Source organism: Sorex fumeus, unplaced genomic scaffold (genome assembly GCF_029834395.1).
Source record: "Sorex fumeus unplaced genomic scaffold, SorFum_2.1 ptg000037l, whole genome shotgun sequence".
NCBI classification, from domain to species: domain Eukaryota; kingdom Metazoa; phylum Chordata; class Mammalia; order Eulipotyphla; family Soricidae; genus Sorex; species Sorex fumeus.
The window spans coordinates 71,250,332-71,264,862 of NW_026606094.1; the positions used below are offsets into that span (position 1 = coordinate 71,250,332).

The window sequence follows — 14,531 nt, forward strand, 5'->3', positions numbered from 1 at the left end:
ATAGCATCACCTTTATGGATACATTCCCATTTTAAAATATCCATTTATCTGCATGGCAAAAATGAAATTATATGTCCATTACAAAAATTAGATGGGAGATTTATTGGATTAGAAGTACTTCTTCCTAATTCTTAAGTGGCTCAATCTTCGTTTTTGATAATTGTATCAGAGAGACAAAATTCCTTTTTATTTTAAAATATCACAGATAGGAGATTAACCTAGTTATACTTCTCTGACACAAGGAACGCATATCTCAGGAAACCAAGCACTGCCAACAGAGGTTTCCGATTCAGGATTGTACTGAAGACACGAGACCATCATAACTGATACTGTAACTCATGAAAGGTTATAAAAGTCTTTACAAATAATTAAGCATTCAGACTGTGAGCTCTGCTTTCACATTAAAACTTAAGATGCTTCCTACTCTGAAGATTCTTCCCTTTTTGTGCTTGAATATAGCAGTTTAGCAATGTTTATTTCTAGTCCATAGTACAGGTAAGGATGAAAAAATTGAACAAAAATATAAAATTTCATCAGCAACTGTTTGTTACATATATGATGTGTAGGGTTCTTTGTAAGGAATTATGATTCAAAATAAAATCTTTGCCTCTGATAAGTCTTCTCCCCAGGGTTGAGTTAGTGGTGAGAGACATAAAGCACTTCACACTGTAAGTGCTAAATAAATGCTAGACAACATTTTAAAAGTAACTTTCTGTTATGTGTGTGCAGATTTCAGAGAGAATGACTTAATGGAGCCCAGACATATTGGTAATGTTTGGATAAACAGAGATTCTACTCTTTTCCCACATCAGGTTCAAAATTTCAAATGAAGGGAAATAAGTTGAGAGGTGTAAACTGTGAATGTTTATTTTCTGTTATGAAAGTGAAGCCAAATTTGAGCTAGTAAGATTCTCAACATAGGAATAGAACCTAATTATATTTAATTAAAAACAATATTATATCTGGTGCATGTACTAAACTTAAGGAGTCGAGCAGTTAAAACCAGAGTGACAGTGGTCAGTCTGGTTAGTTTTTTTGAGGTGTCTAAATTATATATAATCTTACATGTGCTATCTGTAAGCTTTGACATGAACTCATTAGCTTTAACCCCCGGATAGTAAAGTTCCTGAATGAAGGCTCAGCCACTGAAGTGGGGTGACTAATTCCTACCCCTCTGCCCTGCACCAGCAAAACCATGTCTACCTGCAGAATGGGACCATATTTAAAAGTAGAGTTGCCCCTAACCTCTGTCAAGAGGCCAGGCCAGAATCTTCTTGGAACCTTCCGAAGGAGAATGGCCCTCCTGGCACCTTGGTTTTGGTCCTCAGGCCTCCAGAACTGTGAAAGAGTCAAGTTGTGTTGTTCTTTGTGGTGCTTTGTTATAGCATCAAAGAATGCAGTCTGGCGGAGTCTCAGAGTGTGTTTGAAAGCACGGTGTCCCATTTTCTGTCCTTCAGGTGGTCACTAAAAAGATGACTGCATGAGAGATAGATTGCAGGATCACAGACCAAAAGTATTGGGGGAGAGCCCTGGTACTATCTCTCCAGCTCTTAAGATGTTGTGTTTAACCTTAGAATCTCTGCAGTCACAATACCTTTTCTAAAGAAGGCTCAGATATTTGCATGCTGAGTTTCCTAGAGTAGTGTCTGGCACCAAAACCATTACGAACCAGGCTATAGTTAAAGCAGGCTTCAGTCCCCAAGGGCTGAGGTACTGGGGGAAGACTCTGGAAGCAACAAGAACACCGTGAAGAATTCAGCCCCATGGGGGACCAGGAGATAATGCAAGTGGTAGGACACAGGTAGCCCAGAATTTGATTCCTAGCACCATGACTGTTCCCCAGCCCACCATCACTGTTGGATATAGCCCTGGTGGACCACTGAGTATGGTCCCTTTGTGCCTAAGCTGTCCTGGACATGCAAGGGAGACCAACGTCTCTGCACCTCCTTTCCCCAGAGCCAGGCCCGGCACTCAGCTGCAAACAGCTGTGTGGCAGTAGGCAGGGCCAGCTATCTGCCCTCACTGCCCAGTCAGCCCAACCAGCCTGACAGAACAGCAGGCCCAGGAGGTACTCAGGGGAGCAGGGTGTTCTGCCTGACCTCCAGTAAGTTCCCACATGGAGCCCCCAGGGAAGACCCACACACAGAAAAACCCTTTTCCAGGCCTGAGGTGGGAGCAGAGGGATGAGTGAGTGATTTAGTTTTTAAAACCTCAACAAACTTGGTTGGGATATTACTTCTCTCTCTCTCTTCTTTCCTTTGTCTTCCTTTTCCATTTAAGTGGTGTTTTATAGACCGGTGACATAGGCCATGAAACAATTACTTGGAATTATTTGAAATTGACAATCAAGTTGATGATTAATTTGAGTTGATTGAACAACCAGTTGGAATTGATTATTTGGAATTGACAGTTAAAGAGACCAGCTGACGATTCAAGTTCAGTAAGGTTGTTTTTTGTTTTGTTTTGTTTTTTTCCTCTTCTCTTCCCTTCATTGTTGTTATGATGACAGTGGGTAAATAGTCATGGTGGTAAGGTCTCCAAACAGCAGAGCTTCAAGGACACTTGGCTCATGTAGGTGGCACTGAGGGTCGAACTCATGGAACAAACTTATATTTGCAAGGCAGGCATTTTTTTAAAAATGATTTTTATTAGTGAAACACCATGAGGTACAGTTGTAGACTTACAAATTTTTGTGCTTGGGTTTCGATTATACAATGATTAAATACCCATCGCTCCACCAGTGCCCATTTTCCACCATCATGGATCCCAGTATCCCTCCCACCCCCATTCCCCCCATCCCACCCTGCCTCTGTGGCAGGGCTTTCCCTTTTGTTCTCTCTCTCCTTTTGGGTGTTGTGGACTGCAAAAAAGGCATTGAGTGGCAATCATGTTCTGTCTATAGTCTACTTTCAACATGCATCTCCCCTCCTGGGAGGATCCTCCAAACACCCTTTATTTGGTGCTCCCTTCTCTATCTGAGCTGCCCTTTCCCCTAGAATGCCTGGCTGGCCTCTAAGCCATGGAGTAATCCTCCTGGTACTGATCTCGGCTGTTCTTGAGTATTAATCTCCTATTTTGTTACTTTATGTCCCCCAGATGAATGCAATTTTTTATGTCTATCCCTTTCTTTCTGACTAATTTTGCTTAGCATGATACTTTCCATGTAATACCACTTGTATATAAATTACATGACTTCATTTTTTCTAACAGCTACATAGTACTCCATTGTGTAGATGTACCAAAGTTTCTTTAACCAGTCATCTGTTCTCGAGCACTCAGGTTTTTTCCAGATTCTGGCTATTGTAAAGAGTGCTGCAATGAACAAACAAGTGCAGATGTCACTTCGACTATACATTTTTGCCTCTCTGGGATATATTCCCAGGAGTGGTATTGCTGGGTCAAATGGGAGCTCAATTTCTAATTTTTTGAGAATCGTCCATACTGTTTTCCAAAAGGGCTGAACCAGGCGGCATTCCCACCAACAGTGAAGGAGTGTCCCTTTCTTGCCACATCCGCGCCAGCATCGGTTGCTTTTGTTCTTTTGGATGTGGGCCAGTCTCTGAGGTGTGAGATGGTATCTCATTGTGGTTTTGATCTGCATCTCCCTGATGATTAATGATGTAGAGCATTTTCTCATGTGCTTTTTTGCCATTCGGATTTCTTCTTTGAGAAAGTTTCTGTTCATTTCATTGCCCCCCCTTTTTTATGGGGTTGGATGTTTTCTTCTTGTGGAGTTCAACCAGTATTTTATATATCCTTGATATCAACCCCATGTCAGATGTGTATTCGGCGAATATCCTTTCCCATTCTGTAGACTGTCTTTGTATTTTGGTCACTGTTTCTTTTAAGGTGCAGAAGCTTCTTAGTTTAATATTGTCCCATTTATCTATCTCAGTTTTCACTTGCTCCGCCAGTGGCGTGACAGGCTTCAATGTCATGGAGGATTTTGCCAACTTTGTCTTCAATGTACCTTATGGTTTCCGGTCTGATGTTGAGGTCTTTAATCCATTTTGATCTTACTTTTGTACATGGTGTTAGGCAGAGTTCTGAGCCCATTTTTTTGCATGTAGCCTTCCAGTTTTGCCAGCACAATTTGTTAAAGAGGCTTTCCTTACTCCACATTTCTTGCACCTTTATCAAAGATTAGATGATCATATGATTGAGGGGAGATGTCAATGTATTCAACTCTGGTCCATTGGTCTGCAGCTCAAGGCAGGCATTTTAATCATCCAGACATCCTTGGGCCCTTTTAAAGAATATATATATTATTTTGGGGGGCGGTGGTTGGGGGCCACATCTGGTGGTGCTCCGTGACTACTCCCAACACAGTGTCTTACTGGTATAATCAATGGGCCACATAGTACCAAGAACAAATCTGCAAAGCATGCTCCCAGCCCTCTGTGCCATCCTTCTGACTCCCAAAAAGGAACTTTTCTAGAAAAAAAACCCAAACCAAACAATCAAACATAATTTCTCTCCAGTCCTCTTCCTTTTGTTTATCTTTTTTTTGAAGGTTTTATTGAAGATTTGTCTGATTTACTGGCATCATTTCTTCCTTTGCAAGTTGCCTCTATCTCAGTCCTTTACTGAGGTATACCTTCTGCAAGGACTGAATCTATAAACGCAACTTGTGGTATGCAAAAATCGTTTTTCTAGGAACAGATGCATTTTAATGCCATTAACTGCAATCAAAAGTTACCAAGCCTTTTACTGGAACTCTCTTTCAAATGTAACATAATCCAATTTACCTTTCCTTTTGTATTTAAGTTCCTGACAGCCTGAGCAGATATTTCTCAGGCGGAGATTTTGGACTTGTAACAGGTGCCTTTCAAAGTCTGCCTTCCTTCCTTCCTTCCTTCCTTCCTTCCTTCCTTCCTTCCTTCCTTTTTTCCGATTTTCCTTCCTTCCTTCTTTCCTTCCCCTTGTTCACTTTCTGAAAATATCTTGGTGTGATGTCACAGGGGCATCAAATCCTCTGTGATTTCTGATCTGATTTAAGAATCATCAAATTGGGACCAGAGCAATAGTATAGCGGTGGGTAGAGCACTTGCCTTACATGCTGTTGATCCTGGTTCAATCCTCAGTACTCCATATTGTCCCTTAGTGTACTAGAAGTGATCTCTGAGCACAGAGCCAGGAGTAAGACTGAGCACTGGTGTGACTCCAAAACCAAGCAAGCAACCAAACAAATGAATCATCAAATCTGGGAACAGAGATACAGCACATGTGACTTGACTTTTACCTTACATGTAGCCAGCCTAGGTTTAATCCCCAGACCACAATGGTTCCCCTAATACCTGCTAAGAGTTTTCTCTGAACAGAGAGGCAAGAGCTCTGGGCGTGGCCCCAAAACAAAAAAATCACCAAATCAAGTGCCCAAGAACAGATGACTGGATAAAGTAAGTATGGTAATCTGCACAATGGAATGCTAAGCAGCTCTTAGGAAACAATAAAAGTATGAAATTTGCTTATAAACGGAAGGATACGCAGACTATCATATTGAATGAAATGAGTCAGAAGGAGGGGGCTAGTTATAGAATGACTGCACTTGCTGTAGGGTATAAAAAAGATATTATGAAACTAATATCCAAGGCCAGGAAAAATGAGCCAGGAAGACTGGTCAATGGTTGGAAGCTTGTCACAAGTGAAGGGTGGGGTGGATTGGGGGGAGCAAAGGGCAGTTAGGATAGAGAAGAAAAGGAACCAGTATGGTGATTACTCTGGACAGGAACTGAGTGTTGAAAGTAGGTAAAGGGATAGACATGATTAACTTTCAGTATCTGTGTTGCAAACCATAAACCCCTAGAAGAGAGGAGAGTAGAGAAGAGGAGAGGAGAGGAGAGGAGAGGAGAGGAGAGGAGAGGAGAGGAGAGGAGAGGAGAGGAGAGGAGAGGAGAGGAGAGGAGAGGTGAGAGGAGGGGAGAGGAGGGGAGGGGAGGGGAGGGGAGGGGAGGGGAGGGGAGGGGAGAGAGAGAGAGAGAGAGAGAGAGAGAGAGAGAGAGAGAGATAGGTGTCTGCCATAGAAGAGGGAGGGGCGGGATTGTGGGAAGGAAACTGAGGACATTGGGGGTAAAGTACACTGGTGAAGATACTGGTATAGGAGCACCATATAACTGAAACCCAATCCGGAACAACTTTGTGACTGTGTATCTCATGGTGATTCAATTAAAAAACAAAAATTCACCAAATCATGTCTGTGATGTCACTCTGAGATACAGCACAGCCTTTACAAGTGCAAATCCCTAGGTTTGATCTCAGGCACGACCTGGCCCGCCCCCTCCCCCAGGACTGCATGCTTCCCCCCCACCTCCTGCACTGTAGGGCCAAGATCTGCTGTAATTAGCCACCACACAATACAATAATAATTTTAAAAAATATCCTGTGATCATGTGAGAAGACTTTATCTCTAGTCACTCCAGCCTTGAATGACTCATTGCTGCATGACTTTCGTGTTTCTTTTTTCAGTTGAAATCATGTTCCTTCTTAAGAAAGAGTTTGCTCGTGGACATTGACAAGGAGGGGAAAAGTAATTTCCCATGCTTTCAGCTGGAGTCTAGTGACCGTATTTTAGCTCTCACTTTGCAGTTTTGAGTGGCTCATCTGCCTCCAGGTGATTAAATTATCTGCATCTGATCTCATCATGTAGAGGTGGTAGAAGGAGGAGAAAACCATTCATTTCTCATTTCTCCATCCTACCTGGCGCTGGTCACTTGTTCCTGGAATGATTGTACAGTCACTTTTCTGTTCATACAATTCAAGTCGCCCAGGGCTGGTCTGGCAAGGATGCACTTTGATAATCTTATGAAACCTGGACGCAGGAGCACCAGGCAAGGGAAACTGTCTGCCCCAGGTGTCAGTCCTATAGTGTTATTTTTCAATTCAGACTTAGCTGTGGGCACCCAGTAAACAAGAAACCCCCTGAGAGTGAGAGGACCTGGTGGCAGAGCTTTTTCTTTTTAATTGAATCACTGTGAGATGCAATTACAAAGTTTTCATGTTTGAGTTTCAGTTATACAATGATCAAACACCCATCCTTCCACCAGTGTACATTTTCCACCACCAATATCCCCAATATCAGCCCCCCACCCCAACCCTCCCCCTGCCTCTATGGAAGACAATTTCCCCCATACTCTCTCTCTACTTTGGAGCATTATGGTTTGCAATACAGATACTGAGAGGTTATCAGGTTTGGCCTTTTGTCTACTTTAAGCACACATCTCCCATTCCAAAAAATCCTTCCAACCATCATTGACTTAGTGATCCCTTCTCTATTCCAGATGCCTTCTCCCCCAGCTCATGAGGCAGGCTTCCAACTATGGGGCAATATTTCTGGCCCTTGTCTCTACTGTCATTGGCTGTCAGTCTCATATTATATTATTTCATATTCCACAAGTGAGTGGCTGCAAAACTTTATGGCATTAGGGACTCGGGAATAGATGTGATTGACTCTCTTGAAGTCAAAGACATCAAGGCAGACCTGCTTTTTCCTGGTATGCATCCCAAATAAAAGCACTAGATTTCCTTCAAAGACTTGGGGAACGAAGACCAACAGTCAGCTGACCTTGCCCTTCACACCATCTCTGCCTCGCCAGGCTACCTCAAACTCAGACCCCAACTTGTGCTTTCTCACCTGTTATGAATCCCTCCTGAGCTCCACGAGTGGGAATGTGTCACCCGCGCTCCCTAAGACCATTTATGGAAAGTCTCTGGGTATGGTTCAGCCCAGTCTTGTACCACATTGTTTACTTGGTTCCTCCATCCCTGTACCCTCCTCTTAGATCTTTAGATTCCCTGCTGTCATCTCAAGTTTGGGCCTGTAAAATCCCCTGGCTTGCTGCTCACTTGGCTTGCATTTTTCTGTGTTGGTATCAGTAGCTCTGCTCTCCCTGTCACTTTTGCTCCACTGTTGTGTGCCTTTCTTTCCTGCACCTTTGCCTTTTTATACCTCTTTTCACCTTCAACATATCTTTGCCCCAGACTCTCGCCAGCCTGGGGCATCGGAGATGAAGGGACCTGTCTGGGCAATGACACTGGACCCTCTGGACCATGTGGGTGCATTGACATGTGGATTTTTCTGTAAACAAACCACGTAAACTTTCAGTATCAAGAAATTCATAGGGGCTGGAGCCATAGCACAGCGAGTAAGGCGTTTGCCTTGCACACAGCTGACCCGGGTTCAATTTCCAGCATCCCATATGGTCCCCCAAGCACCACCAGGAGTAATTCCTGAGTGCAGAGCCAGGAGTAACCCCTATGCATAACCGGATGTGACCCAAAATGCAAAAAAGAGAAAAAGAAAGAAAGAAAGAAAGAAAGAAAGAAAGAAAGAAAGAAAGAAAAGAGATTCATAAAAGTGCTGTTTGCTTTATATCTTTCTGAGCTTATATTTTTCTGAGTATTTTCTCTATTTAATCATTTTCTTCCATTTCTTCTCCCTCGTTTACTGTAAGGAAACAGTGCCTAAGACATAGAACATACAAAATATGTGTTAATTGACCCTTAATGTTATCAGTAAGGCTTCCGGTCAGGCTTCCCTTCCACATCCAGCTTTAGTAGTTAAGTTTCTGGAGAGCCAGAACTTCTGCACAATCCCAACTGCCTGGGAGTTGGCAGTCCTCGCCCCTGCATTGTTCCAGGGTCAGCTGTAATCCAGTATCTTCAGTACATGCAAGGAAGTGGCAGCTCCAGAGAGGTTACATAAACTCCTCTCTCAAATAAGCTGGAGCGGATTCAAACCTAGTATCCTTCCTGCAGGACCTGCATTCCTGCAGTCCTCACCCTGCACCCCTACCCCAACCTCTCTCCCATCATCCATTCTGCTACTTAAATGCTCACACAGGCTTTGCTGAGTGACTTCCTTCACTAGCTTTGTCTTCTCTCATCATAGATTATTTTCAAGATGCCTGCAGCTAGGGCCACTATGTAACTTATTATCCAAACTAGGACTCTTGCAAATAAAACATGCCATATCATCAGATGCCAGCTGATGGACAAAAAGTCACACTTCATAGAAGCTGGACACGAAGACCAGCCTCCCTGCTGGAAATGAAAGCTTTTGATCACCAGGGCCCTCTTACTTGTCTAAGTTCTGTCCTTCAGGCTGGCGAGATAGTACAGTGGGTAAGGTGCTTGCCTTGTACCTGGCTCACCCTGGTTCAATCTCCAGTACCCCAATACGATTCCCTGAGCCTGGCCAGAAGTAATCCCCAAGCACTGACCCAGGACCAAGCCCTGAGCACCACGAGGTGAGGCTCAAAAACAATCAAGCAAAAAAAGCCTAATTGCTACAGCGTTTTGCTCTTGCCACCTCACTCATCCTTCCTGCCACCTTCCTGTGCTCACTTCCACTTTGGAATCTGTTTCTCTGTTGCCTTCAGTTTTCTTCAGGGGCCTAGCCATGACCCTTTTCTTCACTAAAATGTACAAAGTCAGCTGTGTCTTCTGAGCATGTCTAGCTCCTCTGAAGTCAGACACTGGCTGTTTGTGCTGCTAATTAGACACTTGTGAATGGTGATGTGAGGCATTTGGCTTCTGTCTTGCCTCACTAGTGTGATTGCAGTCTGGGAGTGGTCCCTCTATAAATATATCTGCTTCGAAAGAGAAAAACTCACAAAATAACACAAAAGGAGACTGTTAAGCTGAGCTAAGCCTTTTAAATGGTTGTGAGAACTCTCATCACCCCCACCCCCCCAGAGGACTGTGGAAAACTATGCGACCTCTGTACGGAGGGATTTAGTAGGATCTAGCAGAAATACAAACGCAGTCCATCCTCCAGTCCCCACCACAGCCATGGGCCGGAATATCTGCATAAGATCGTTGCTTGTGGCATTCTTGTAACCCCTCAAGGTTAAAAGGGGCCAAGAGCTCAGCAGTAAGAGCTATAGCATACATGGCATAGAGCAAAGCACCAGGTGGTTGTAAAGGAGCCGGAGGGTCTGGGAGAGAGATCAGAGGGCTGGGGCACTTGCATTCAAGGTGCTAAGTTGAAACCTCCTGAACTACAGATTTTTCCCTCAACACTGTAGAGCATTTCTTTGGTGACCTCTGAGCACTACTGGGGAGGTCCCTGGGGGAACTATTTAATATGATAAAATATATAGATATATGTGTGTTCATATTTATAATTTATATTAATAAATATACATTTAGATACATAAGGGTGAAGATTTCTGAATATGGATATAGCACTTAGTTGGGAAAATCAAGGTGTCAAAGAGTCCTGGAGGTTTTGTACCTGCAAATTTAATATTTAAATACCCTGTTTATTTATCTCTCTCCCAAATGCGGCCCCAGAGAGCCAGGGGCTTCACTGGGTGGTTTTGGGCCCACTGGGTCAGCTATTCAATGTAAGGGCCTGAGTCTGTGGGTGCTGCTCAAGCTCTGAGGTGTCAAGGATCACTTGGGGTCCCCCTTCAGTGCTCAGGTGCCTTGGGGCTGCACTTATGCTGGTGGGGACCAAGTAATGCTGGGGATCAAACTGAGATCGGCTGCATGCAAGGCAAGTGCCTTGGTCCCGGTTCTGTCTCTTAGCCCCTTCAGTACTTTATTTTAACTGTTCTTTCTTTTGTGTTGTGTACCATATCTTTAGTTTTACTCTCCCACATTGGCAGCATTTTTCCTGCTTGAGTTCTAGAATCCAGAAACCATCTAGCATAGAACATTGGAGCCCAGATTTGAAGAGTTTTCCGTGGCTGCACGAAGGCAGGTGGGGTGGAGGTGGAGAGAAGCATTGGTCTTAGGCTAATTACATCCAAGACCCCTGGCATTGAGCCTTGCATGCTGCACCCACTAGGGTTCCTTAGGAGGAGCTCAGCCACTTGCTGACTTCATTCATCACCTCTTTCTGCCACTGACCTTGAGGAGATGAGCCCTGTTTTCAGGTACCCTTGATTCAGCGGTGGGACTTTCGGGTCTAGTGATTTGGGACACCAGTCTTGCTTTATTTTGTAATATTTCTGGTGGTTTCTCCTAGCAAACAGGGAGGAAGTTGGTCCTTTAGTTGACACGTGACATTTTATTCTGACAAATGTAGTCCACATTTACTTTTCATTTGAGAATATCATGTAGAAATAATCCCTAATTTATAAACCACTTTGCAATTGTGTTTTACTTATAACACACTCTGACTCTTGTAAGGTCAAAAGAGTTGAATATGATTTGCTTCTTTTTAAATAGGGGCCACTTTTTGCAGAACTCATCACAGCAAGGGTCAACAATGCTCAGGCTTGTGTCATTCAGTGTCCAAAAGGTTTTGCATATGGCAGACTTATGTCCTACCAATAGAGAGACCACCCCCCCAGCCCAGCATATGATTTTTTTAAATTATAAAAGCAATGTGATCCAATCCCACCACCAGTGTCAACTTCCCTCTACCAGTTTCCTAAATGCAGATATTGGCTTATAAGCATAACTACAAGTGAGAATGATTTCTTCCTGTCAACCCTTATATACAGCTACGGTAGTAGATGTGCCGGTGAAATGTATCCATGAACTCTCTGCCCTGTTGTTTGTTTCTTTTTATTCTTATCATGTTTTATATTCTTCCATTAAGTCTCATATTGAGAAGGAAGCCGACTTAGGGAGTGTATGTTTGGGTGTCACAACCTTGCCTGATGACAAGCTGGGATTTGAACAAGCATCCTTCAGGTCATAAAGCTGGTGTTTTCATTCTACTCATTGCCTATCTAACTTGGTCAAGCCCTATCCTTTGTCACTTCTCCCTGTGTTATTTATCATCATGCCATTTCCAAAGCACAGATTGCAGCAAGGAGTTATCATTAACTCTCACCTAGACGACTGTGATTTCTCCCTGCAGGGCTGTGTTTGGATCTCACCTCAAGACCTTGCTCAGCATTCTGAGCCCAGTCTTTCTAAAGGAATGCAAGTATCCACCCTTCAAGAGACAGACACACTTTCAGAGTATTTATCTCAATATGTGGTTTTTTTTTATCTTCTCAAAATATTATTCTACAGATCACAGTACTTTGTTTTACATCAGAGTCCTTACACAATCTTGGAACTAGAGTTTAGTTACTTGTTCTGAGGCAGAAATTTGAGACAGGACATGTTTGCTTGAAGGTGACATACAAATGAAGGAGGAAACAGTTGGGGTGTGTGGGGGGGGTGGGGGTAGGGGAAGCTGGCTGGTGATCTATTCCAGTCTTCAGTCCCACTCTCTTCCCCCCAAGCATGTCTCTCATTGTCTCATATTCCCATCTCTCCCTCTCCTCATCTCACAGCCTTAGTTATAGAGAACAATCACCAAGGGTTGGGGGCAGCAATTACATATAGGTGAGAGAACATAATCAACATATGAAAAGCCCTTCCTTCTGGGAGGGGAAGGTTCTTCTAAGACAAAGATCTCATCCTGCTAGACCTAAGAAAAAGGACTGGCACGATGGCACAGTGGGTAGGGCGTTTGCTTTGCATGCGGCCGACCCGGGTTCGAATCCTAGCATTCCATATGGTCCCCTGAGTGCCACCAGGAGTGGTTCCTGAGTACAGAGCCAGGAGTAACCCCTGAGCATAACCGGGTGTGACCCAAAAAGAAAAAAAGAAAAGGACTGAATTTTATCTAAGGGAGTATCTCTCCTCTCCATAGTCCATATCAGTTTAAACAATCATCTTAAATTTACTTCTAAATAATCTGTCTAGTCATTTAGTATGGACACAGTAAGAGATATATTAAGTTTATAGTGTGGCTCTTCTGGGGGACTCTCGCTATAGATCCCAAACTACAGTGCTCTAGACCAGATTAACCTTTCCTAACCCCAGCAGGGTCCTTGTCCAGTCACTTCTCTTGGGGTCATGACAGAATTTGTCCATGATTGTGCTCTTAACTTCTTATAAGTTTTATGGCACTTGGCCTGTCCCTTTTCCATGCCAGGGTATCTTAGAGCTTGCTCTGGGTCCATCTAAGTTCCTCACCAGGGTCCTTCTTTGGGGGTGCAGAAATGTTATGCCATTGTAAAAGTGACTCTAAGATGTCTGAGATTGCACAAAAATGTGTGTTTATAAAGATGTGTGCTAGCAGCTAGGTAAAATTTTTATATGAAATTACGAAAAGATTCTAATATTTCTAAAAGTATTATGCAATATTACATGTATATATTAGCACTGTCCTCCCATTGCTCATCGATTTGCTCAAGTGGGCCCAGTAATGTCTCCATTGTGAGACTTGTTGCTACTCTGTTTGGCATATTGAATACATCATGGGGAGCTTGCCAGGCTTTGTCGTGTGGGCGGGATACTCTCAGTAGCTTGCCGGACTCTCCAAGAGGGGCAGAGGAATCAAATCCAGGTCAGCCAGGTTGGCTGCGTGCAAGGCAAATGCCCTACCCTCTGTGCTATAGCTCCAGCCCATTTGAGTAATTGAATAAAATGTGTCAAATTATGTATAGTCATTCTTAAGACCATAAAATATAAGGAATTATCTTTTATACTTTAAGGTACTGGCATACACTATATTTCATAGTTCATATTTTAGAGTTGTCATTCCAGTAACAATTCAAATAGAATTCAAATAGAAAAATATCATTAAGTTTATAGAGTATGTATCTATATTAAGTATATATTATTATACATCATATATAATATATTATATTATATATAATGGGCTGGAGCGATAGCACAGCGGTGGGGCATTTGCCTTGCACATAGCCAGCCAGGCTGGGCCAGGTTCGATTCCTCCGCCCATCTCAGAGAGCCTGGCAAGCTACTGAGAGTATCTAGCCTGCACGGCAAAGCCTGGCAAGCTACCCATGATGTATTCAATATGCCAAACACAGTAACAAAAAGTCTCAAAATGAAGACGTAACTGGGCTCTCTCAAACAAATCAATGAACAAAGGGAGGATAGTGTTTGTTTGTTTATTATATATAATATATTATGTCACGGTCCTCCCGTTGTTCATTGATTTGCTAGAGCGAGCCCAGTAACGTCTCCATCGTGAGACTTGTTGTTACTGTGTTTGGCATATTATATTGAATACTTCATGGGTAGCTTGCCAGGCTCTGCCGTGTGGATGAGATACTCTCGGTAGCTTGCCGTGCTCTCCAAGAGGGGTGGAGGAATCGAACTTGGGTCGGACATGTTGGCTGCTTGTAAGGCCCTACTGCTGTGTGCTATCGCTCCAGCCCAATATATTATGTATATAATATACAAGCGGGTAGGGCGTTTCCCTTGCATGCAGCCAACATGGCTGACCCGAGTTGGGATTCCTCCGCCCCTCTCCGAGAGCCTGGCAAGCTACCGAGAGTATCTCGCCCGAATGGCAGAGCCTGGCAAGCCACCCATGATGTATTCGATATGCCAAACACAGTAACAACAAAATCTCCAATGGAGACATTACTGGGCCCGCTCGAGCAAATCGATGAGCAACGGGAGGGCCTTTACCTTTTTACCTTTACCTTATTATATATTAAATATTAAGTTTATATTAAGTAGTTTAAATATAAAGGTAGCTGTTTCATCTTAACTCTTTAAAATTTTACATATTAAGGGGTAAGGTGAAAGTACAGATGGTAGGGTGC

At 43.3% G+C, this 14,531-nt stretch overlaps 1 protein-coding gene across 2 annotated transcripts in view; it reads left to right on the forward strand.

Annotated features, from left to right (window-relative positions):
* Positions 1 to 14,531, forward strand: part of CHN2 (chimerin 2) — a 344,324-nt gene that overhangs the window by 58,339 nt on the left and 271,454 nt on the right. The window lies entirely within an intron of this gene.